At 41.7% G+C, this 24,189-nt stretch overlaps 1 protein-coding gene across 1 annotated transcript in view; it reads right to left on the bottom strand.

Annotated features, from left to right (window-relative positions):
- Positions 1-24,189, bottom strand: part of LMX1B (LIM homeobox transcription factor 1 beta) — a 188,470-nt gene that overhangs the window by 40,058 nt on the left and 124,223 nt on the right. The gene's annotated exons all lie outside the window — the stretch shown is intronic.

Here is a 24,189-nt window from a genome sequence, read left to right as displayed (position 1 = left end):
TAATTCCTCTGCTTGAAATGTACCCTAATGATAGCAAGTTGTTTTGTTTTTTTGTTTTTTTATTAAAATGATCCGACATAGTGACAGTAGCAAAAATTAAGTGTCCAGCAGGTCAACAAGTGCAATTTGATGCCAGGATACAGCTCCCATCATTATGAAATAAACACTTGGACATCAATGGGAACTGAAGCTTGCTCAGGATATAAAATCCACATCATATCTCCCTTTAGGTCCCAAATATGATAAAATTATTATAGACATATATTTTAACATTGCCCTGTTAGTTTGGGGTCATCAGTGGCTTCAGCTATGGGGAAATAAGCAGTATGAGCTAAAGATGTTAGTGCTGATGGTTTTCATGCTAAACGTGCGCCGAAGCTGATGCAACTGCATTGCATCTCAACTTGTGACTAAGGGATCTATGTACTAAGCCTTGGAGAGAGATAAGGGGGATGGAGATAAAGTACCTACCAACCAACCACACAGCCTGTAAAGTGGTAGTTAGGAGCTGATCAGTTGGTACTTTATCTCCATCTACTTTATTTCTCTCCAAGGCTTTTTTAGGGGTTCTGAGTAGAACTGAATCAAGGTTCCAATTCACTTTTGTGACCCGGTTCGAACCAAGGGCTCGATTCTGACCCGGTCGCTAAGAAGCGTTCGCTTGTAGCTGCCGATGGTAAGCATTGTGCGCATGCTTCGCAGTGCGCATGTTCAAACTAGTCCGAGCGATCGGGAAGCTTACGCTTGCCGAGCATAGACAGCCCAGCTGAATGAGTGACAGGAGAAGCCGTTTGTAGGTGGTAACAGGGGCAGGCCACTAGAAACGGGGGAGCGGAGGTGCGCACGCAAATGTGCCTGTGCGTCTTAACACTGTTTCAAAGGCGTGCATAATTAGCAGGCAGCATCATAGTACACGTCACCTGGCTGGTTTTGACACTGAAGTGCTCGCAGTGCTTGCAGTAGGGTATAGTCAACCTCAAGCACTGCGACTGCATCCAATGGTCCACGATGTACCGATGGTTACATACACTTCCTGGAGATGACGTGCGCAAGTGGGCATCTTAAGACAGGCTGGTGGGCATCTGCATACACAAAGTGATCGCATGCCAAGACATAGTGAGTGTGCTTATGCCTCGCCATGCAATCGCCTGCCTTGCCATCACTTAGCCGAATTTGCATACGCTGGGAACGAGCGTACGCATCTAGCGAGTGGGTTTGAATCGAGCCCCAAGTCCCGGTTTGGTACTCAGATTTAAAAAACGAACTCAGGTTTTGGATTCTGACATTTTAGTTGTTTTTATTGATTTTTAATGATTTTTAATCAATTTTTATTGATTTTTATCCAAATCTAGATCCAAAACTAAAACACAGGGGTTGGTGCACAAATTATACGGATCTCCTCAAGAGATTAGAACCGTGACTCGGATTTGGATTCCTGGAGAACCGAATCGCACATCTCTTTTCTCAACCTAAAACTCAGTGTGCTTATAAAAGATTCTGACAAATTTCAAGCCGAAATAGAAGACTAATTTGTATGTCGAAAGAAGGGGCAGCTGAAACCAAATATGACAATTGCTAATATCTTAGTAGCCAATCCTGCTTTTGCCTGGCCTGTCACCTGAACTGTGCATGATGTCAGAGGATTGGGCGTGACTTGACAGATTGAGAATGTTGGGAGGTATGCTAAATGATAAATCTAATGCAGATTTCTAACTGCTGGATGCGATAATTTCATACCTTGCTAACTAAAATTTCAGGGAATCAGAATTTGGATTTGATTGTGGGAATCTTGCTATAAACACGTAAGATCTTGGCCGTATCTCAAACCGAATCCTGGATTTAGTGCATCCCTATTATATATAAATTCTCCTCTGCGGCACAGCTGCTGGTTAGTATGAAATAAGGAATATATATCTGCCCTGGACTTGTGCACTGAAGTTGCTTCTCTATTAGCAGAGAGTTGTAAAGAAGTTTAAAGCACCACAGATTATCCAGTTTGTTTCACATTAGAGTAACAAGACTTAATGACTGAGACAGGTTGAATAAGCTTGGGTAAGTTCCACATAAGGAAAAGATAACATGGTTTCCACACAGACACGTTACTGTGTCAACCTGGAGTACAGTAAATATAAAATAAAAACATATTGAGAGCTGCTGAGAATTTGGCAACAAATGAGCAAAAAGTATATCAACCTCGATCATTAACTGCTAATACTTTCCTCTCTAAGCAACGCGCAACAGGTTCCAAGACATTCTGGGGCAATATCAGGGCTTTTATTTTCGGGAATGTGTTATTCAGATGTGCTCTCTGCATGAGAAATCATGAAACCCCAGTTCTGATCTTTTTAAACCACCCACAATACATGATGACGCCAAACTATGCAGAACTTTTATATGTACAGTATGCTTGGGAACAGCATGAGTATAACAATGCATGACTATAGGAGTACAAACTTATGGGAAATAATGATTATAATAAGAATAAATAATAGCATTCATAATGATAAATAGTATTAAAACATATATATGACAAGCTGTTTATGTTTAGTACTTATTTAAATGTTTTTTTAGTAATTGGCCTTTTATCTGCTTTTCCCTCTTGTCATTGACATATCCTACCCATATTTTGCCTATATTGGATCATCATCACCATTCCCGTCCTGTCCCTGCCATTTACTAAGAATTGGGAGGGATGTGGGAGAGAGACCTGCTCTCCCAGAAGTATGCAGGTTTACAAAAAACTCAAGTGTCTCCCGAACGTTCTGGTAGAGTTGGCAAGTTAATGTTATTGGTATTCTATACAAATGGAAGCCACAGATTCAGCATGTATTTTAGAAATATAAATAGAAGTATGGCTACTGCCAGTGTGACTTTGGGCACAGGAAAGACGAGCTCATTTTAAAGTTTATTTTTGTTTTTAAAGGACCAATGAACCAGATATTAGTTCTTGCTTTTCTCTAAAGAGTTAATTCCCAAATGGACATATAAAGGTTTCAAGAGCTTGGCAAACAGTATTTGAGATAAGGATTTGATCATGGATTGGGAACACTTGCAGGTACTTAGAAATATGCATCAGTCTGTCTTTTTATATTGAGTACACGTTTTGTAAAACAAAGTTTTATACTATAGCTCATGCAGAGGGCTGCCTTGCGAATTCACAAGCCTGCCATGTGTCACTGGTTTTGGGACCTTGTTTCATAGTGACTGAACCTCATCACACCATGAAGTCCGATCACTTTATTGGAGGTGAACAAGCTATGGGGCAAATTCTCCACTCTTTTTGCTGTTTGATATATCAGCCCCCATATGTTATATGGGACATCTGATGGTCACATTGACTATCTGGTGACATGTGATGCAGTTTGGCTAGATAATCTCACATGTGAAGCAATATGGACATACATTTCTAGTGGCCTGTCAGGATATAAAATATAGGCAGCTGTATTCTGACTTCTAACAAATCTAACAATTGAGGCTATGTGTACTTGAGCCTATTAATTAGTGGTATGTGAGGTGATTTTGACGGTTTTGTTCGCTTTAGTTAATGTGTGACATATTAAGAAGAGATGAGCGGTTCGGTTTTGCTGAAAATCTAACACACTCGAACGTTTGGCTTTCAAGTCAAACCGAGTCCTGACACAGGTCTTCTCGTCAAGTTCAGGACTCGGCTCTATAAACTGGAATCTTGCATATACTGAATTGCATTTAAGTCCCTCCCTCGTGATTTCAGTGGCCAAAATTGACTGGATGTTATTGATGTTAATAATATTATAGGTCCAAGTTACATGATCTTAGCTGTTCTTATCAATATTCAAAGAGATCCAAAATCAAAACTGTATCAAAAATACTTAAGGGTGATTTTGCCAAAACACAATGACGATTTACAACCACAACCAAAACACGCACATCTCTAGTATTAAGTAACTTTGTAAGATGTGAGGCTGCATACAATTATATAGACTATATGTTGGTGTATTCCCATATTTTGGTATGTGAGACAGTTGACGTTGATGAACACTGTATTTGTTTAACTATATCATGAGGACTAAACATTTCCATTTTCATGCAAAAAATACTATATTAATTTTATCATGTGATAAGTACTCACTATATGTTGTAATAACCATAATTTTAGCTGCAGCAACATATTTGGTACTGATTTAAGACATTGGTGCTGTAGTAAAGTTTTGGTGGTAATCGTTATGATGAGCCACTCCAAAGGCCCCCATCAGAGATGGATCGCTGCGATCCTGCGATCGGATCGGATCTTTATGGGGCCACTACAAAGGCCCCCATCAGAGATGGATCGCTGCGATCCTGCGATCGGATTGGAAACGAAATTCCGTCACAGCATAGGTGAAATTCTACACGTTAAATTTCACCGATCTGCCAATCACGATCAGTTTTTGATCGTGATTGGCAAATCTGTGAAAGCTAACATGTTGGATTTTACCGATCCGCCAACCCTGCATCTCTGGATCACCGCATCGGGGCGATCCGTCTCTGATGTATGGGGGCCTTAAGTTAGGGCCTAATTCAGATCTTTAAACAAATGCCATCGCAGCTATGATTTCTCAGGAAAATATGCTTATGACTCCGTCCAGTGCTTAGAGATGCCCAGGGGTGTAGAGAGCGACGCGGGGCCCAGGTAAAGAGTGGGCGTGGCCTAATCACGGTAGGCGGGGCCACGCCCCCTCGGGGGAAAAAAAGGCAATATACTTTTGAAGCGCCGCGCTCCGGGGAGGGGCGCTGTGAGCCCCTCAGCCCGGCGCAAAGAAAAGGGGGCGCGATCAGTGTGATCGGTCCCCCCCTCAGGCATAGGAGATTGCTGTGGCTGCTGCTTAGCAGTCGCGAACAATCTCCCACTGCATCCCAGCACACGCTGTGTGCTGGGCTGCTGCGAGGGAGGGAGGAGGGAGGAAGGGTTGGGGGGGGCGGCGCTGGACCCGGGCCCCTTTGGAAGCCCGGGCCAATTGTACCTGTTAACCCCCCCTCTGGGCTCCCCTGGAGACGCCCACTGAAAGCATATCACATTTGCCACTCACTCACAAAATCAGAAACATGAAACGCAGATCAGACGGCCATCAGCCTTCCGAGTAAGTCTAAGTCACATAGCGGGTCACCAGACATGCAAAGGGCTCTCCTGCTGCGAGCAAGTATGCAGTGGCTGAATTATGCACACCCAGAAAACAGTGTTTAAACGGTCCGACATGCCTGCGGTTCTCTAACCACCTCCTGTGACGTCCCCCAAATGCTGACTACATGAATCCTCTGTGTGAGCGCGATCGCAAAACAATCTTGACTCTCTCGCTGTAAAAAAAGTCATGTTGGCAGTTTTATCTGTATTTACTTTTACACCAAACAAATACGGTATGTTTGACTTCACTGTATCACACACAGCAGAAACTATTTGCCATTTCATTAACTATATCTCTATTATGCCATAGCAGTGCATTGCCAATTTAGGCCTAATTTGCCAAGTCACTGCACCTGTTCCAGTTGTGGCATTAGCAAAAGCACAGGAGTGGGCGAGAATAGTATTAATAAAAAAAACACAAAAAAACTAAAAAAAAAAGGACGAAGAGCAGCAAAATCAGTATTGGTTCTATATTTCATCTCTTCAGTGTTCATATTCTGCTACGAGAACATTATGGAGAAATATTTAAACCGCCCAACCACATTCTTCCACTATATCAAATGCTATTATTTTATTTCATTGAATAAAATCCAGAAGCTATTTGGAATATAAATAAAATAAAAGATGAAAGAAAGTAAAAAAGAAAAGAAAGAAAAAAATACAACGATTCCTGCTTCCCTTATGCTGAATCAGCCTATATGTTAAATATGAACAGATGGGGCCATTTCTGTCTCATAGATATACTGCGGGAATTAAATAAATAAGGCCTCGAACAGTCAGGCTTTCTGATACACTCTGCATATTTGTTTGCTAAATACGCGTGTCTCCTTTCAAAAAATTACTTATGATGGTAGGACAAATGATTTAATGAGCCAGGAAATAAAAATTCCCCTTTAAACGTGGAGAAAGAGGGGGAGAGGGAATGGGGGAGCCTGGTTGAGGGAAAAATGGTTTTGTCTGCTTTTTCTCATCAGTAACACTTCTGCGTTAACTGTTTCCACGCTGGAAGAACAAATAAATATTAGCGACCACCCAGACTGACGTTTCGGTGAACCTTTTGGCAGTCCATTTTCATTCAGAGAGATATGTAAGTGCGTACCCAATGTTTTTAGATAAATATTTGCAATTATTTATCAATACCAGTTTTAAGAGATGCAGACCTACTTCGATTTTCAGATCGCATAAGTGTTTCAAAAAGTTACAGTGCTAACCTTTATAATTCATCAAACAAGAAAATATTTCTACACGTGTTATATTACGCTCTTTGCTTTTTTGGGGTCGCTGTGGGCAGCTAATACTGTTGGTGGGCAAATATTCCAATATATCTGCCACATTACATTTCAGACATAGGGGTCTATGTACTAAGCCGTGGAGGGAGATAAAGTACCAACCAATGAGCTCCTAACTGTCATGTTACAAACAATTTGAAAAATGACAGTTAAGAGCTGATCGATCGGTACTTTATCCCCCTCCACTTTATCTCTCTCCAAGGCTTAGTACATAGACTCCATAATCTGGGATGCCCACAACAACAATACTTTCTGGGCAGGTAAAGTAGACTTTTACAATTACGTTTTTAAATTCACCTAAGAAAGCAAGTTGACAAGATTTGCATCCATAAGTATATTGATAGTGTATTAGAGGCAGCAGCAGTTTTGTGTCATATTTGTTCATTTATGATACAATATGATACGATATAGCATAATCCATGTGTAATTATGCATAATGTCCTTTTCTCCCAGGCATAGGGTCATGGTCCAATGTCAAAGCAGTAGCAGAAACCAAAGTGAGAGCTTACTTCATGGCAGTCATCTTTCAGCTTGACCTCCCAGCTCCATCCTTCTCCTAATCTGGTTCTATTATATTAACACACCAGCAGTTTTAACATGTCGGTCTGGGGAGCATCTGATCTCACTGGTGAAAGGGAGGAGTGCATAGCAACAAGTATTTTATCTATATTAAAAATACATTTAACTGTGAAAAAAGCATGGTTGCCGACATTCTGGCTGCCCCTTCCAGGAGGGAGCAGCCAGATCGGCGTGGCACAGGGGCGTGGCTGGTGCAAGGGGGCGGGGCCGGACAGCTTATTGTCATTTGTGGGCGGAGCGGGGGTGGGGCCACACAATTGAATATCTGTGCATGCAGATCCCCTACAGCTATACCAGTGCATTCCTTTTTTCCTTTCTTCAGCTTTCTATTTAGTTTTTACATTGCCATAGATTTTATTTAGGTTCTATTTAGTGCTTAATGTATAGTTTAAAACATGTGGGCGGGGCCTATGGGAACTTCCAGTTATGTCACAGAACATACAAAAACATATTTGGGTGTAGCTTTATTATAGATGTTTAATTTATAGCTTTTTGATTTACAATGGGAATATTAAAATATTTCATTATATTTTCCTTGTCCACTGAAATTAATAATGGTAAATATTCCTGTGATTTGCTACTATGTTTATAAATGTCTTCCATATATAATAAGAGCGGGTAATTGATAAACTATGGGACTGATGACCTGATGACCTGGCTCGCTAGATGAATTCGCATGCTAGATGCGTATGCAAATTTCGGCAAGGCAGGCGATCGAACAGCAAGGTATTAGCAGGCCCACTATGTCTTAGCGTGCGATCGCATTGTGTATGCAGACACCCACCAGCCTATTCATAAAACGCCCACTTGCGCACTTCATCTTCAGGAAGTGTATGCAACCATCGGTACATCGGGTACCATCGGAAGCGAACACTGCGTTTGTGGCTGACCATACCCTACCACAGTGTGAAATACAACCAAGTGATGCTGCCTCTTAATTATGCACGCCTCTGAAATGGAGTTAAGATGCTCATGCACGCCTGCGTTCGCACCTCCACCTCCCCGTTTCTAGTGGCCTGCCCCTGTCACCACCCACAAATTTCTTTCTCCTGTCACTCAGTCATCCGGGCAGCCTATGCGCAGTGAGCGTACGCTTCCCGATCGCTCGCACTGGTTTGCGCACGCACATTGCGATGCGTATGCATGCGTAGAATGCAACTGGCTGCGTGCGAACGCATCCTAGCGAGCGGGTCTGAATCAGATCCTGAGTACTTAAATGTATATCATAGTATGTATTGTTCACACAGAGCCTAGCATTTTATGATTCTGATTTTGGTATACCCCTCAATTGCACCGTCAGTTGGTGTGAGATAAATTTGATATATATTAATTGCAAATCTTCCTTTGTAGTTTATCTAATTATTTGCCTGTGCTGCTTAAGCTACATAGGAAAAACTGAGAGAAAATTCAAAGAGCGCATGATAGACCATAGATCTGCTATTCGCAATGCATTCAGTTCTGCCACAAGTGAACAGCCCATAGCACGGCATTTTGCTGAACATAATCATCCCGTCTCCAGCCTCCGCTATGGAATGATCGATCATGTGTCCCCGTTGTTACGTAGTTGTGATCGAGCTAGAACGCTACTACAATGTGAAGCGCGCCGGGTAAAGCGCACCTTAATGTATTGCAACCTAAAGGATTAAATGAAAACATCTCTTTTGCTAGTTTTTTGTAAAGATATTATATGTGAGAGTAGATCATTTCTGGTCTAATTAGTCTTATTCTCTATTTCATAGTAACATCCTGTTAGTAGCCTTGTTTTCATATGATGACAGAGCCTGGTAAAGTTCCCGTGCTATTCAATATTTTACTATGTGTGTATTTACTTTGTAGCCATGGTGATGCACTATGGGGGCGTCGCTGCACGCTGTCAGCGTGATGACGTCATCCAGGGTGGCTGCCGGGCGGGTGTGCGGTCCTGGTTCCCGGGTTTCCGGCTTCACGTGGTGTAGCATTTATAGTGTATGTATTCATTTTATTCCGTATTTCCTGACGATAGTTGGAGTAACTGAAACGTTGAAAAGCAAAGCCTGCCTCTGAGTTTCCTGTGAGTTATGCCCTGAGTGCTGGTTATGCAGTCGGGATGCCGACGATCTAAATGCTGACCGTCGGCATCCCGACTGTTTAATCCCGGCAAGGGTCTAATGACAGACATCGAAATCCCAACGCCTGTCATTTTACCTACGCCGGGAGCCTAACACCCGGCATCCCGATCTAAGGTAAACCGGGTGCCGGGCACGGACAGCCGCAGGGGGGATGGTTAGGTTAGGGGCTCCCGTGGGTGAGTTAGGGTCAGGTACCCCCTGGGGCTAGGGGAAGGGGCGGTTAGGGTTAGGCACCCACGGGGGGAGGTTAGTGTTTGGCACCCCCCGAGAGACTTAGGGTTAGGCTGCGGGGAAGGGGGGTTAGGTTTAGGCACTTAGAGGGGGGTTAGGGTTAGGCACTTAGGGGGGAAGTTAGGGTTAGGCACCCTAATGGAGGGTTAGGGTTAGGAGGGGGGTTAGGTTAGTTAGTACTTACCTTAGCTGCTGTCGGGATCTTCACAGGTGCTGGTCTTCTGGCGGAGGTATTTCATACCGATCCTGAGTGCTGCACCTCTGCATTGTATACTTGGTTTTGTGAGGGCACAGGCAGCCGTTATTTACAGTATTCAGGAGTGCCAAACTTTGGATGAATTTTATATATACAGCAGGATACGTTGCACTCACAAACTTGTATGAAGGTTAAAAAAGAAGACTTCAAGCCCCCAAGGGGGTTCCAGCTGAGTGGGCTCGGTCATATACACATTGGAGTCATGCAAAGGGTACTGGGACTCGTATCAACCAAACTCATTTTTATAATGCTGTGTAGGAAATGAAAGCAAACCTCTCTTGAGTTACAGTATCATTGTGCTTTGCTCCAGCTATCATAAATATCCCCCACTGAATTTTGACAGTGGGTAAATAACAGTAGGAACAATTAGTTTACACATTTAGCAGTTTCCGCCACCATTGTAAAGATGACAAATGGACTCTTCATTCTGCCGTTTGTGGAAGCCTATATTAAGCAGGATTCCTTTTCCACCGTGCCTGTGTTGTTGGTGGTTTTAACCCCTCCGGTTTAGGTAACTATTGCATGTTGGACTAACTGTAGCTTTTATTTATTTTTCTTGCTGGCACAACAGTCTTTGTCACTAAACCATCAGCTATTAACTCTCCTGTCCAGCTGTTTAAACATTGGTAAGGGGAGACAATGTGATGTGTTTGTTGAATCCTCCTCAAAAAAGCCGGGAGATGATCAAAATACGCTAGTCAAGGCTGTATTATGCTGCATTTCATCACCTGTATTATACATAGGTGGCGGATTAAACTGCAGAGGGACATGCATCAAAGGGTACAGTGTCGCAGAATGTGTGTGTGACATAAAGCCTTTGTAGTAACTGACGACATCTTTCATTTTAACACTGCCCACCAGCTTCCCTATTCATGTAGCAGAGCTGTCTCCCATCCTCAGGTCCGCTCCCATTCTATACACGTATATCTCCTAGATGGCAACTGTCTTAGGAATTTTAACTAAGGAGAGATGGTCTATTTTAACTAGATTCCTGCTGAACCAGTTCTTTACCCAGCAGCGTATCTATAATGGGTGCAGGGTTTGCAGTGTACATGGACCCATGAGTCCAAGGGGCACACACCCCACACATTACACTAAATCATGGGTGGAGAACCTTTTTTGCTGCCAAGGGTCATTTTTATATATATAACATTTTTCGCAGGCCTGGTGCAGGCCACACCCCCTCCGTGGGATATTACATGGGGCGGGGCCACAATCGTCGGTGATTACAGCAATTCCCGGGGCGTCCTGAGGATGCTCCAGGCGGCACTGCTGCATAGATTCTGGCTGCAGGGTGCCAATCTAGGTATCCTGCTAGCCAGATGAGGCTAGCAGAAAAAAGCTCCAAGGGCCAGACCAAATGATTCCGCGGGCCTTATACAGCCCTTGGGCCTGAGCTTCCCCATCCCTGCACTACACAGATTCGTCCTCTGTCTTGCTGCCGGTAGTGCCATCTTTCTGGCGATGTCTTCGTAAAGATGGTGCTGGCACAAGAGATAGCAAAAAGCCAGAGTGGCTGCTGTCTTCTGCACATGCGCCATCTTCCCGAAGACATCACCAGTAAGATGGTGCCACCTGCAATGGGTATGGGGGGGGGGCAATTCAAACACCCATGTCTTTACAATTACTTAACCACATCTCAAATTAGTATTCATTTAAACAAAGAACAGCTGTCCGTATAGCTATTTATGAAGCCCCTACAGCTTTTTGGTCTTGTTCTTTTATGCAGCACTATATAAAGCCTTAGCTTTGCCCATACCACTTGAATATAAGCTAAATGAACACTTAAATGTACAGTGAGTTGGAGCGTAAGACATAAACTAATAATAATAATAATAATAATAACATTAGATCAGAAACCCATCTGAACACACTCTTATTATATGGGTCATAGGACATTAAACCACATTACCTAAGTAAATTTCTATATGTAGAAAGTATTGTGGCATTAATTGTACTAGTAAAATATTATATATAGTGCAGATTGTATAGATATCACAAGTCAGCGAGAAGTGGTTTGACCACATTATTATATACAACCAAGAGGCTTACACTTTTTCTTTGTAATTATGCCACCAGGAGTCTAACATACGTTAGTGAAAGGGTTAATTGGAGCTGTAATCAACAGCAAACAGCACATACTCTGTGTCCAATGGTAATAAGGTTACCAGCCCAGGAGAGTGCTGTGCAGAGTGACGTCCCTGTGCCCCCATCACCAACTCTCCATGTATCCCATAAAACACAGACGTGCTGACAGCTGCTGCTGCCCCTGATGCTAACCATGTTTTTACTTAACATGCAGGGAGGCAGACAAACATTTATTACTGCCCTATCCACAACACAGTCCCATTGCACACCCCGCCGCCTGCCAGTGCTGTGCTCCTTTCCTTGTTTCCTTCCCCCTAACAACGGATCCTCACCCCATTCATTATAGGACCAGTTCTACATTCAGGCACGGAACATTTATAACTTTTAAAGAATGGTGATATTTAAGGGATCAGCCTCATATAAATGGACATAAATAAAATGGGTCTGATTCAGAGCCGAACGCAGTGATAATATCGGATGCAAGCGGCCAATGTTTTCAATCTGCACGTGCGTCCAAGTTGCACTGTGCTGGTGTCCCGATAGTTACCGCACTGATATGCAGAACAAATTTGTACGCAGAGAGATTGATTTACAGTTTGCGTTCCTGGGAGGTAACAGGGGGGGTGGCTAATCAGACGTGCACGTGTCACTGACAGCGGAGACTGCCATAGGGCTGGTGCAAGCTTCGATGTTACGACCAATGGTGCGTCTTAGTATGCGCCACGATGGAATGGCGCCGCAGTCAGTGGGTGTCTCCATAGGCTGAGAATCGGTTGCAGCATTAGCATAAAGAAGTGGTTGCATTCATCTCTGAATCATGCCAATGGACTCTATTTAGAGTTAGGAGTAAATGCAGCTAGATTGGGCAAATTGGGAGGGGGCAAGTAAGAAATGTGTGGACAGAGTTAAAGCTGGAAGGGGCGTGTCCTATTTCAACTCAGAGGGGTGAATCCTATTAGGTACGAGGGTGACTAATTGGCATTGCAACAACTTGGAAATGCCGGCAACAGCACCGGAACTCACCTGATCTCGTCGTGGATTTTTGTACGGAGCCGCCTGGGGCTGCTAACATAAATGAGGAAGTCAGGAGGTACGATAAGTGAGGCATATAGCCTCAATCACTCGCTCCACCTGCCAACTCATGGCTAATAGGATAGGCCCATAACTGTAATTAAATCTGTCCAGTGTGTGCGTGGGCTACTCGGAAAATCAGGTGATAGGTTCGAGTCCCAGTATTTTGAAATATGTGTTAAATAAAAGAGGATGTGACTGAAGGTGCTTTGGGAGGTGGCCAGATGGAGGGGGAGTAAGCCAGGGAGGAGATAGGGGTGACCAGGAGATGCCGAGGATAAAAGAGGAAGCTACAAGTGAGAATGACTCTAAACAGAGAATTGACAGGCCCGAATAGTGCCCCGTGGTGCCCTGTGCAATGGTACATATCGCACAACCCTAGTTATGGCCCTGATCCCAGCTACCTATAGCCTGACTCACACAGGGACAAGCCATGTACAGTAAGCTGAGGAAGGAAAGCTACATCGTTGGCTGCAGCTCCAATATATAATGAATTTTTATCTAACAGTACAATAGTTGAAATGTAGACTGTGTCTAGCCATAGAAAATAACTATTGCTTGTTAGATCACTTTTAAAGTAAGTTACGTTATACCCAACACTGATAATTATGATCCCTTTAATATGGCTTGGCTTGGTGGTAACTAAAGACATGTTAGGGACAAGCAAAACAGTCCTAGCTTCTGGATGGTTAATATACCCAACTTCAAGTGCATTTGATCTGGAAATATGAATAAATGTTTCGGATCCAATTCTTTGCAACCATGGTAACCATCTCTATGTTGACTTTGCTGTTGGAAGACAAGTTGCAAGCAATGCAGGCTAGAGGCAAAGTTCTGTTCTAAGTATTCAAGAGCCAAGTACAGAACTGAAAGTTTGTTGCTAAACTCTTAAGAATGAGTGGTTAACATTTTGGTTAGTCCATATTTTAAATCTTGTAATAAGATTTAATCTAACCTGTGTAATGAATAGTATTACAGTCTGAACGTATTATGCGATACTACTACAATTGACAATGCATGAAATTAGTGTAAAATACAAGTTACCTAGTCATGCCCAACTGCTTAGCACTAATAATAATTGAAATGTAAATAATTGAAATAATAATAATTAAATATTTGACACCAGTAAATAAAAAGCTGTTTTTAGCTCATAGGTTTAATATTATAAGCAATTTCAAATTACTGAGTGACAATAGTATTTCCGCATGTGTCCAATAATTTCTAGAGTGCTAGATAACGATAGCGAGAACCTGATTGGTTGCTTTGGACAGTACCTCCCCTTTTGTTTTTTAGAAGGTTTTATAATTCTCCCCCATTGATGTGATTTTATTTTTGCTTGACTTGCTAATGCGTCCAAAGATTTTCACTTTTTTTATTGTAGTTCCCTGGTCTTTTATTTTGTGATCTTTTTAAATAAATATCCTTTTATCGTATTCGGATTATAAAGTTGAGGTTAGTCCACAAAAAAGAAAAAAAAAAAACAGAAAATCCTTGGCTATGTTTTACCTATGGTGAGTGCTCCTCAGAAATACCTTTTATAGAAAAGATCTAACACTACTTTTTATACTCGTGAGAGCTAATCTGTGCCAGTCCCAGTAATTCCGACAATTTTAAGTTGAGGAAGTTCTTCTGCCTACATGTTTGTACTAGTGAAGGCTGGGCAGCAATGGTTAGATAGGTATGAACTATGTGTAAAGGTCTTGGACATGTTTATAGAATCCTGGGTGCTTATTGCCTTCCTGAATTCATGCTTAAGTCTCTAGAATGATATTGAATGTATCTTTGTTTATAGAGACTATCCTAGAGAGTTGTAATTTATAGAGAATGCGATCTATATATGTAGAATTCATGGTGGATATATGTATACATCTGTGTATATTGAGCATATGACTATGTTTTATAATGATTATAATTGCAGAAGTTTGCTATGTATATCTTTCACATTTGTATGTATGCTATTTGGTTATACGGTTAGGTTTGTGATGAGAGGTTTAGATCGCAGCACAGACAGTGTAATGGTTAGCATTACTGCCTCGCAGCACTGAGGTCATGGGCTAGATTCCCACCACGGCCCTAACTGTATGTAGTTTGTATATTCTCCTTGTGCTTGCATAGGTTTCCTCTCACCAAAAATATACAGGTAGGTTAATTGGGTCCCAACAATGTGGTAGGGAATATGGATTGTAAGCTCCATTGGGGCAGGGACCGATGTGAATGGCCAAAAATGCTCTGTAAATCACCGTGGAATATGTGTGTACTATATAAATAACTGGTAATACATAAATAATAAATAAATGGACACTACAATATAAAAATAGTTGTGCAGGTTGGATCTCCCTATTTAAAACAAAGTACAGTACCTCTCCGTTATATTTCCACCTTACTTGCCCCGGTTACATTAACCTAACAGACATGCAATAAAATATATTAATACCCTTATATAATAATAACAACCTCTGTATAACACCATCCTTGCTATATTGCCACCTTCAGTCTATATTCTTCTATACTGATGATATAAAGAGGGAGAACTGTTTTAATAACACTGATAACTTCTGAAAAATATTTTATTTATGGCTTAGCTTAAAAGAGTAAATAAACAGTTCAAACATAATACATTTCCGAAATAATAAATGGTACAGCAAGCTTAAAATTAACTTATCAGCCAGTTTTCAAAGTGATACATATAATAATAGTACTTATTTGTCTCCTCTATTTCTTCCCACCGTAAGAGGTATATTTACTAAAGTGAAGATTTTTAGAAGTGGAGATATTGTCCATAGCAACCAATCAGATTCTAGATATTATCTTCTAGGTGCTGGATACATGTTAAGTAGTATCTGATTGGTTGCTATGGGCAACATCTCCACTTCTAAAACCCCCAAATTTAGTAAATATATCCCTTAGGGTAAGAGAGAACAACTTTAAATGCAAAAACATTATGACCCACCAATATTTAAATCTCAGTAAAATGAATAATCGTCCGTAAGCCATCATGACCGGGGCAAATAACAATTCAGTAATTAAATGTTTCTATCCTACACTACCACTTAATTTTTATTTATTTTTTTCTCCTCTCAAATGATTAATAATGTTTTAAAAATCCTGATAGCCATTAACCACTGCTCCCAATCTGTTTGACATTTGAAACTGCACATCATAAAATCTGTGACCTAACTGTAGGAATGAAATCTTGGAAAGGGCTCAAACACTACAGGATCCAAGAGCATAAAACCACAAGAGAGTAATCCCTTTCCAGTGTACTTAGAGCTGGCAGTGGAAATCCTTGTTACACTATTCATGGCGGTTTGGCAGCAGAAGGGTTAAGCACAGATTCTTTAAAAAGTAGGATGTGCATTAACAATAACCAGGCACAAACAGATGCACAGTGTGTATTTCTGTACCAGGCTGAATGGGAAACTGCGCAATTAAACAGTTGTATCTCTCTCTCATCCTAAACTGATGGTAAATATGCTGCCAAAATGTTGCCAGAAGATTTTCACCAGAGCCGTAACTAGACTTTTTGGTGCCCTGTGCCAGAAAGAGCAGTGGCGCCCTCCTTCCCCATTTTTCAAATAGGGAAATAAGATAGTAAACCCGAAAAGGAGCTATGGCCTCATGGGGAAGGGCCAGGGAAGAGATAGGGGAGGCCAGGAGATGCTGGGGATAAAAGAAGAGGAAGCTACAAGTGAGAATGATAATAAACAGGTAAATTGACAGGCCCAAACAGCACCCCCCTGCCCTACCGTGCCCTTGGCATAGGTGGCACTACCCTAGTTACGGCCCTGATTTTCACCGTAATTTCTCTGCAAACACTTGGCATTGATTTGACTAAAACTTTGCAGGAATTCCAGTGTGATTTAGGGGTCTCTATTCCCTATCCCTTAATTTCTACAAAAGTAAGTGAAAATGAAAATTTTCACCTGCTTTTGTAGAAATTAAATATCGGGGCAATTCTTCATAAAGGTAATGCAGGAGATATCACAGACTTTCAGTCCCGATTTGACCGGCTGTTCCCATACTATTGTATGGAGACCACGATTCATCAAGCTCTGAAATACTACATTTTCAGAGCTTGACAGTGGGAACCTTCGCCATGTTCAGATGGCGCTGATTCCCAGACCCCCACTCTTCCCTAGGTGAAGAAGTCCCTCCTCCCCTATTCAGATCCCTCTGCTGGCTGCCGGCACTAGTACTCCCGAGTATGTCGGACTGGGAAATGAGGGCCCACCGGGGTAATGCAGTGATAGGGGCCCATATTTAGGGGTATGGCCAGCCTCCAGAGGGGATGTGGCCAGCCTCTAGAGGGGGTGTGGCCAGCTTCCACAGAGGCTTGGCTAACCATTAGAGAGGACATGGTCTGGGCCCCTTTAAACATATATTTAGTAAATACTGCTAGTACATGGAAAATAATGAACCAGATTAATAACAGCAATGCATTGTAGAAAATACACCTTAGTCCTGTACAGTATAATGTAACATATGTAACATACGTATAATTGAAGTGCACAGTCTGGAACCTGATCCCTAGAGAAAGGGGTGTGTCCCCAGGCAGTGGGGCCCACTGGGGGTTTCCCCTGTGGGCCAGCCCGACCCTACTTGACAGTGCCAAGTTTCACTGCTACCAAAGTAGTGGTGATAGGGATCTTGAGGACAGCTAATCATCGGATGTTGAATTGCTCCAGTGTTTTGGTATCCGCCACTCAGTGGCGTAAATTCATACCAGACGCCCGTAGGCAAGTTATAATTTGGTGCCCCCCCCCCCCTATCACAGTGTGCAATTGACACTGTGAAATTTGCATGCAGACAGGCTATAGATAGACGAAGGAAGTAGTTGATGGTCTGACATGGAGCTCTCCACTAGTGTATGGTGGCTTCTCAGTCGCCGGGAAAGGGTGCCATGTATTGGGCGGCCATGACGTTACACTCTAGGTGCACAGTTACAGCCCTAAGTTGGGAGAATATGTTGTGGACAATGGAGAAGGTGCCCCCTTCAGAGCTGGAGCCCGGCGGCAGGCGCCTCCGTTGTCTCCCATAGTTCTGCCCCTGCCGCCACTGCTACTTAGATACTAAAGTAACACTGCTACTGCAGTTTAATGGAGATGTCATATCTTGTCCATAATTGCATTTTAATAGAACTCAATAGTTTGTATCACTTTAAATTGTTACTTTTGCAACAATGTGTTTTACAACCAATCACATGTATCTTGCATGTTTTCACACAACACGCGATGCAGAGTCATGCGCATTTTTATCTCATCTCAGCACTGAAGAGGCATAACTGGGTCCTCACGACACAGTTTCACATAGACAAAGTTGAGTGAGGGTGTGAATACATAGTAGTGGGCTATACGGAGTTGGATGTACAGTAAGCACACATATGCATTTTACAGATGTATATTTTGCAGCTAGCATAGAGCTGGTGCACACGTGCACTGATGATTATGACTTGTGTCAAACCAAATGTACAGATAGGAGGCGGCCACACAGTAAGATGTGCTCAATTCTGCATTCTGGTAAGTATATGCATTTTATTCCGTGTAAGCAATGCAGGATTACATATGCCCAATTTCCCTCCATCTCTGCATCAGGTGCTTAATAATGATCTTTTTGATCACTATATTTTATATATAATGTACCGCTACGTTCATTGGACTACAGTTTTGGCTATATATATATTCTTTATGCTTAGTCTTGCAGGTCTGAGCTAAACACTGCAAAGACTTATATAGGCTGCTGCCAGGTTGGCAAAGCTCCATGCTCCTAGTGAAACATTGCAGAGAACCCCACCTGTGCTCTCTACATTGTCCCCTTAAAGTAATCAGTTTGCGCTTATTATAACTATGGAAACAGTTACCATGGAAATTGCCCAACGGGAGAGCGTGCAGCAAACACAACTGACAGAAGACAGGAAACTAATAAGAGGGTTTTGAAAAGCCCATACAAGTGACCAGGCTGGATAAGCTCCATGTATGGACTGAGCCATCATACATAGTGATAGTTATTTTTACAGACATTATATGCAGAATGTAGCATGATGGATTAACCGGAATGGGATTGAAATCCTGACTGCGGAAGCCCAACAGGAAGAGATCCCGACTGTGGCTGGTAAGTATCCTAACCCTCCCCTCTCCCTTCCCGTAATCCTCCCTTGGTGGCGCCTAACCCTAAAACTCCCGGGGTGGTGCCTAAACCTAAGTCCCCCTGTGAGTGTCCAAACCTAACCCCCCCTTCACGTACCCTAAACCTATGCCTCCCAGGGAGGATTCCTAACTCTAACCTCCCCCCAATGGTGCCTAACTCTAACCCTCGTCTCCACAGCCTAAATCTAACCTGAATTTGGTAAAATCCTAATGTATATACTAGTCCTACAAAAGTCTGTCCCAAGTCAGACATGAGCTGTGTAACCAAGAGCGAGTGCAGCCCCCTACTCTCCCTGCCAGTTGCTCCCACTTAGGGAAACAGAGTGAACTGGAAAGATGAGGTGAAGATCGGAGCCGAGTGAACGATGTCGGCAAGATAAGCGTAGGTGGAAGAGAGGAGAGATCTCACCCCCCCTCCCTGGCACGATTTCTGGGTCCAATATGCTAGTTCTATATTGCGGATAAACTTGTGTCCTTATTACATAACAATATTTTTTTTTCCGCAGAGCATTATAGAAGACATCTAACATACATTTTGACACATGTGTAACGCAAATGTATGTAATTTGCCTCAGTTACTGAGATAACATTCTTGTGAATGCAAATGTGAATATAATTCTTTAAAAAGGAAAAATTAATGGAAGAACTGAAACTCTCAGATGGAAGACATAGAGTATTTAGGCATACAGTACAGTAATGTTTGCTTACTATTTTTGTAGTAAGGGCAACAATGTATCAATATGTTTAGGATAACACATTTTAAAGCATAAAGTCTACTGCCAAAAAGATTTTTTTTCGGGTGGTGAAAAGTGAATTTTTTGGCTGGGCTTGGAGAGCAAAATAGGATTTCTAAGCCATTTGTGTGGAGAATGATTTTCCAAGCCAAATAAGTAGATTTTCAGAATTTGCCTTCCAGGTTAAATGAGAACTCAAAATACAGATGAACATTTTAAAATACACTCATGGAATACTTCATGGAATCTCCCACACAGAAAAATAAACTACACCCTACAGATAGTCACTGCCATTGGTCCTTACCAAAGCGTCGACGAAACTACATAGCTAGTTAACGAGACTTCAAATAATAAATAGAACAAATAAATATAACCTTCACTATTATATGTGACATGTGGAATGTTTGCTGTTATGCAGAATATCAGAGCAGGACAGTCCTAATTTAAAAACGTCTACAGTTGTCGGTTTTTCATGAATAATTTTACTTAGGTGTATTATATGGAAATATTAATTAATTTAAATATTCATGACTCAATATAGCTTTTCTTGCTGACTAACAACCATGTGATTGATGCCTCGTTTAACCATTAAAGGGGTTTGGCCAAGTCTGTTGGGTCACATGAAGGTTTTAGGGGTCCAGGTGTACCGGCAGCAGGGTGTACCTGCCAAAGATGCCATACCATGTTGGTTGAGAGTGAGGTGATCAATTCCCATCCAATCCAGTGCCACTCTCTCCAGTTGAGGGTGTGGACAATCCTTATAATAATAATAATAATAATAATAATAATAATAATAATAACTAGTAATAAAAAGACATTACGATTATACCATTTCCATGAAAATTTGTTCCATTTGTGCAAAATGGTTGAAATATCAGTTGTTAATGTTCAGGTTATTAAAAAATACAGACATGGGGAAATAATAGGTTATATATGCAGAAATTAGGTCCTATATTCAGAAAAGCAAATATTTTATTATTTTGTGAGAATATTTTGGGTAGACTACATTACTCCTTTTATATACTGCTATGGAATTTTAGTATAATTGTACTGTATGATTATTATACATTATACATTATTATACACTACTGAAATGATTACACTTTCAAAATAGAATTAGCCAGGATCTCCGGAAAACATTCATACTTTTGCTTACATAGGATTTTAATACATACATGTCTATATATAGCTATATGCGTTTACGCAGACACGTCTTTGATCTCTATCCACCAACTCATTATGGTATAACACTATGCTCATTCTTTCCTCATGTACCCTGAGGTGATCTGAGTACACAGTGTCTTGGTAAGATCTCCAGGTCTCCTAGGTACATCAGAGCCGGTTCTTTGGCAGTCGACCTGGCCGGGAACGTAGTGAAGGAGAGGATATGTGAGGCGTCACAGTGTCCTGACGCCTCACAATGTCAATTATCTGGTCTGGGACAAGGTGCTCCTATGTTTGTAAAGCAAGGTGACTGGCAACCTGTGTGCTCTCAGAGAGGATAACTAAGCTTTGCAAAGCTATAAAATAATATTAAAATGTGTTATAGCACATATATAGCATAGTAATTATTACAAATAAAACTGAAGAACAACATAAGTGTTGCTTAATTCTCCTTAAATAAATAGCTTAAAGGACCATGAAACCTCAACTGCAGCTTGTTTTATCAGGATAACATGAACCGGATTATGTAAAGACTTTCTGGAAATTACCAGATAATTCAGTGTTTAAGATAATTGTATCATTAATTATAGAGGGATGAATGGGAATGGGGAGAGACTTCTTGTCAGTAGGACCCTGGAAGGATACTATAGGGCAGGCCTGGCCAACCTGTGGCTCTCCAGCTGTTGTGAAGTCCTAGCATGCCCTGCCACAGTTTTGCTATTATGGAATGCTAAAACTGTGGCAGGGCATGCTGGGACTTGTAGTTTCGCAACAGCTGGAGAGCCACAGGTTGGCCAGGCCTGCTATAGGACTTCTTTAGGTTCAGAAAATGACTACCAATATAGGTAATAAATAGCCAATATTAAAGTGATATTTAAAAAAGGTCACATTTTATCAAATATCTACAAAGGTTTTCTTTTCCACCTTTGGGAGCCAATAGATTACAATATAGTCCCTTCTCTCAGAATAGTCCCCTCCTAGGCCCTCCACTGTGTGCGTGATGTCCCTGTACTCTTCTATGTTCCGGTTCTGAGACCTCCCATGGGGATCTGCACAAGTGTGGGAGGAGAGCTGCATAATAGGTCGGATGCAAGAAATGTTCACAACAGCTGGCTTGTGTTTGGCCGGCAGGTGTAAATGTACACCCAGCTACTTCTCCTGAAGAAGCTGGGTGTACATTTACCCAGGAAAAAGGCGTTGAGGTGACAGCTCTGACAATCCTGTGCTTTACTGGACTAATATTTGGACTTCCATATCCCTGCTATGACTGAGTGTGGCTCTGGAGATAATACAGGTGGATTTTATACAGCTTAATTACTTGCACCCTGGATGCTAAAGACTGTGTTGAAACCTACTGTATGTGCTCATAACCTTTTTGCTGCTTATACACTCTCAAGTCTTGGACACAGTGGAAGGAGTCCTAGGTCCCATCTGCACTTTAATCAATGTACAGGAACAGAGACTCTGGGGTCTATTTACTAAGCAGTGTTAGGAGACAGAGTGAAAAGTGATAAGTAAGTGATAAGGTGCCAGCCAATCAGCTCCCAACTGTCATCTCACAGGCTGTGTTTGAAAAATGACAGTTGGGAGCTGATTGGCTGGTACCTTATCATTTTCTTATTACTTTTCACTCTGTCTCCTAACACTGCTTAGTAAATAGACCCCTAAGACTATTCGCAATTTATACATTGTTTGTGGTATATTTTATATATTTCTTGGTCTTTTATTAATAAATGTATTTTATTGTTTAAGATATAACCGTCCATTATTTTACCTCAACGCTGGCTTTTTTGTATTTTATTGTGTATGACTTCTAAGGGCATGACTACCCCTTGAACCAACTGCTTTTGTGACAGCGATTCCCACTGAATTATTTTTGGTCTCTTCTTTCCCACAGCCCTGCTTGAACACGTGATTAGTTGTATTTTCCAGGTTTCATATAACTTTTTGCAAAGGATCATACCAGCCACACAACAGAATTAATACTCATGTACCAAGACAAGACCATGCAGGATGTATGTTTTATATTATCCCTATGTTTTCCACCTCTTTGCATTCTCCGTCATATTTATATCATTTCTAGATCTGGTGATGTCATGTCCTGTACCCAATGAGATAACACATATCCATTGTGTCAAGGCCACACCCCCCAACTGCGGCCCTGCAAAGGATTATTTATTACATCTTGTGACGAGGTGATGAGTCCACCATCCTGGGAGTAGTCACTGCATCTCATCTCATCCAGTATAGAGACGCAGACAATGTACTTTATAGCCTGTCCCTGTTCCTCATATTGTAATGTAAATGGTATTAGCATGTGTACTAATGTTACAGGGCTTTCCACCGTAAATTATCTGTTATCTTGTAAAAGTGTTTTAAAGAATATCTCCCAGTCAGCTAACCCCCTCCAAAAACCCCAACTGTCCCAATCACCAGAACTGGAGAGAACTAGAATCCCCATGGTGCATGATAAATACCTAATTTGCATTGAGAGGTACCCATTGTCTCAGGGATTACATCACATGACTGGTATGCTCTGCCTCTGACAGGTGGGAGAAGGGGAGTATTTATGGACAATAACAGTTACTGTGCAGGTCAATATTTACCACTAGGAAGAGGGTTGGCCGAGCGACCAGGATTAGCAAGTTTAACACAACCCGAGTGACACTACTCTCAGCGGAACATCTCTCAGCAACTCTCCTCTCAGTAGTACTTTTCCTAGCCAGCATGTAGGCGAGAGACTGTAAGTTCCCTGCAGGTGGATTTACTGATAGGGGGTGGAAGATAAGCAATCACTATGTTACCATTTAACATGTCAACATTTACAATGTTAACAGCAAAAGGTCGACATTGATTATATATGCATTAATAAAGGTTAGAGTTTATGGTAAGTGTTGCCATAAGGTTTGGGGTTAGTGTTAGGGTCATGAAAATGTCATCCTTTTTAATGTCGACATTGCCACCATGTCAATATTCTTATGTCGACATTGTGAATGCCCTCCAGAACCCGTGTGGTTAATATCGCTGGCATTTCTGTATATGGTTTATATAGTTAGTTACTTTTTTTTTTACAAATTGTTACATTGTGTGCCGTGTAACATAAAGGTACCGCAGTATCTTTGGTATTGTGCCTTTTTCAAGGTGGTAGGACACATATAATAAACCCGGGATCCTCACATTGCTCAATAAAATCACAGGAGAGTTCTGGTAGAGGATGGATAAGTTATGGGGAAGAGAAAACTCACAATGATAACTCTCCAGAACGGTGAGCTCTGCAAGCATATTTGCTAGCATCATCGAAGCCATTAGTTAAGTACAGTAGATACCAAAGATAAAGTGTCTTTTGAGTGAGAAAAACTATAGACCCATGGTATTACATATGTTCATAC

Source organism: Taudactylus pleione, unplaced genomic scaffold (genome assembly GCF_031769625.1).
Source record: "Taudactylus pleione unplaced genomic scaffold, aTauple2 ptg000110l, whole genome shotgun sequence".
NCBI lineage: Eukaryota > Metazoa > Chordata > Amphibia > Anura > Myobatrachidae > Taudactylus > Taudactylus pleione.
The sequence above is the reverse complement of the archived record's forward strand: the minus strand, read 5'-3'. Positions and strand labels throughout refer to the sequence as shown.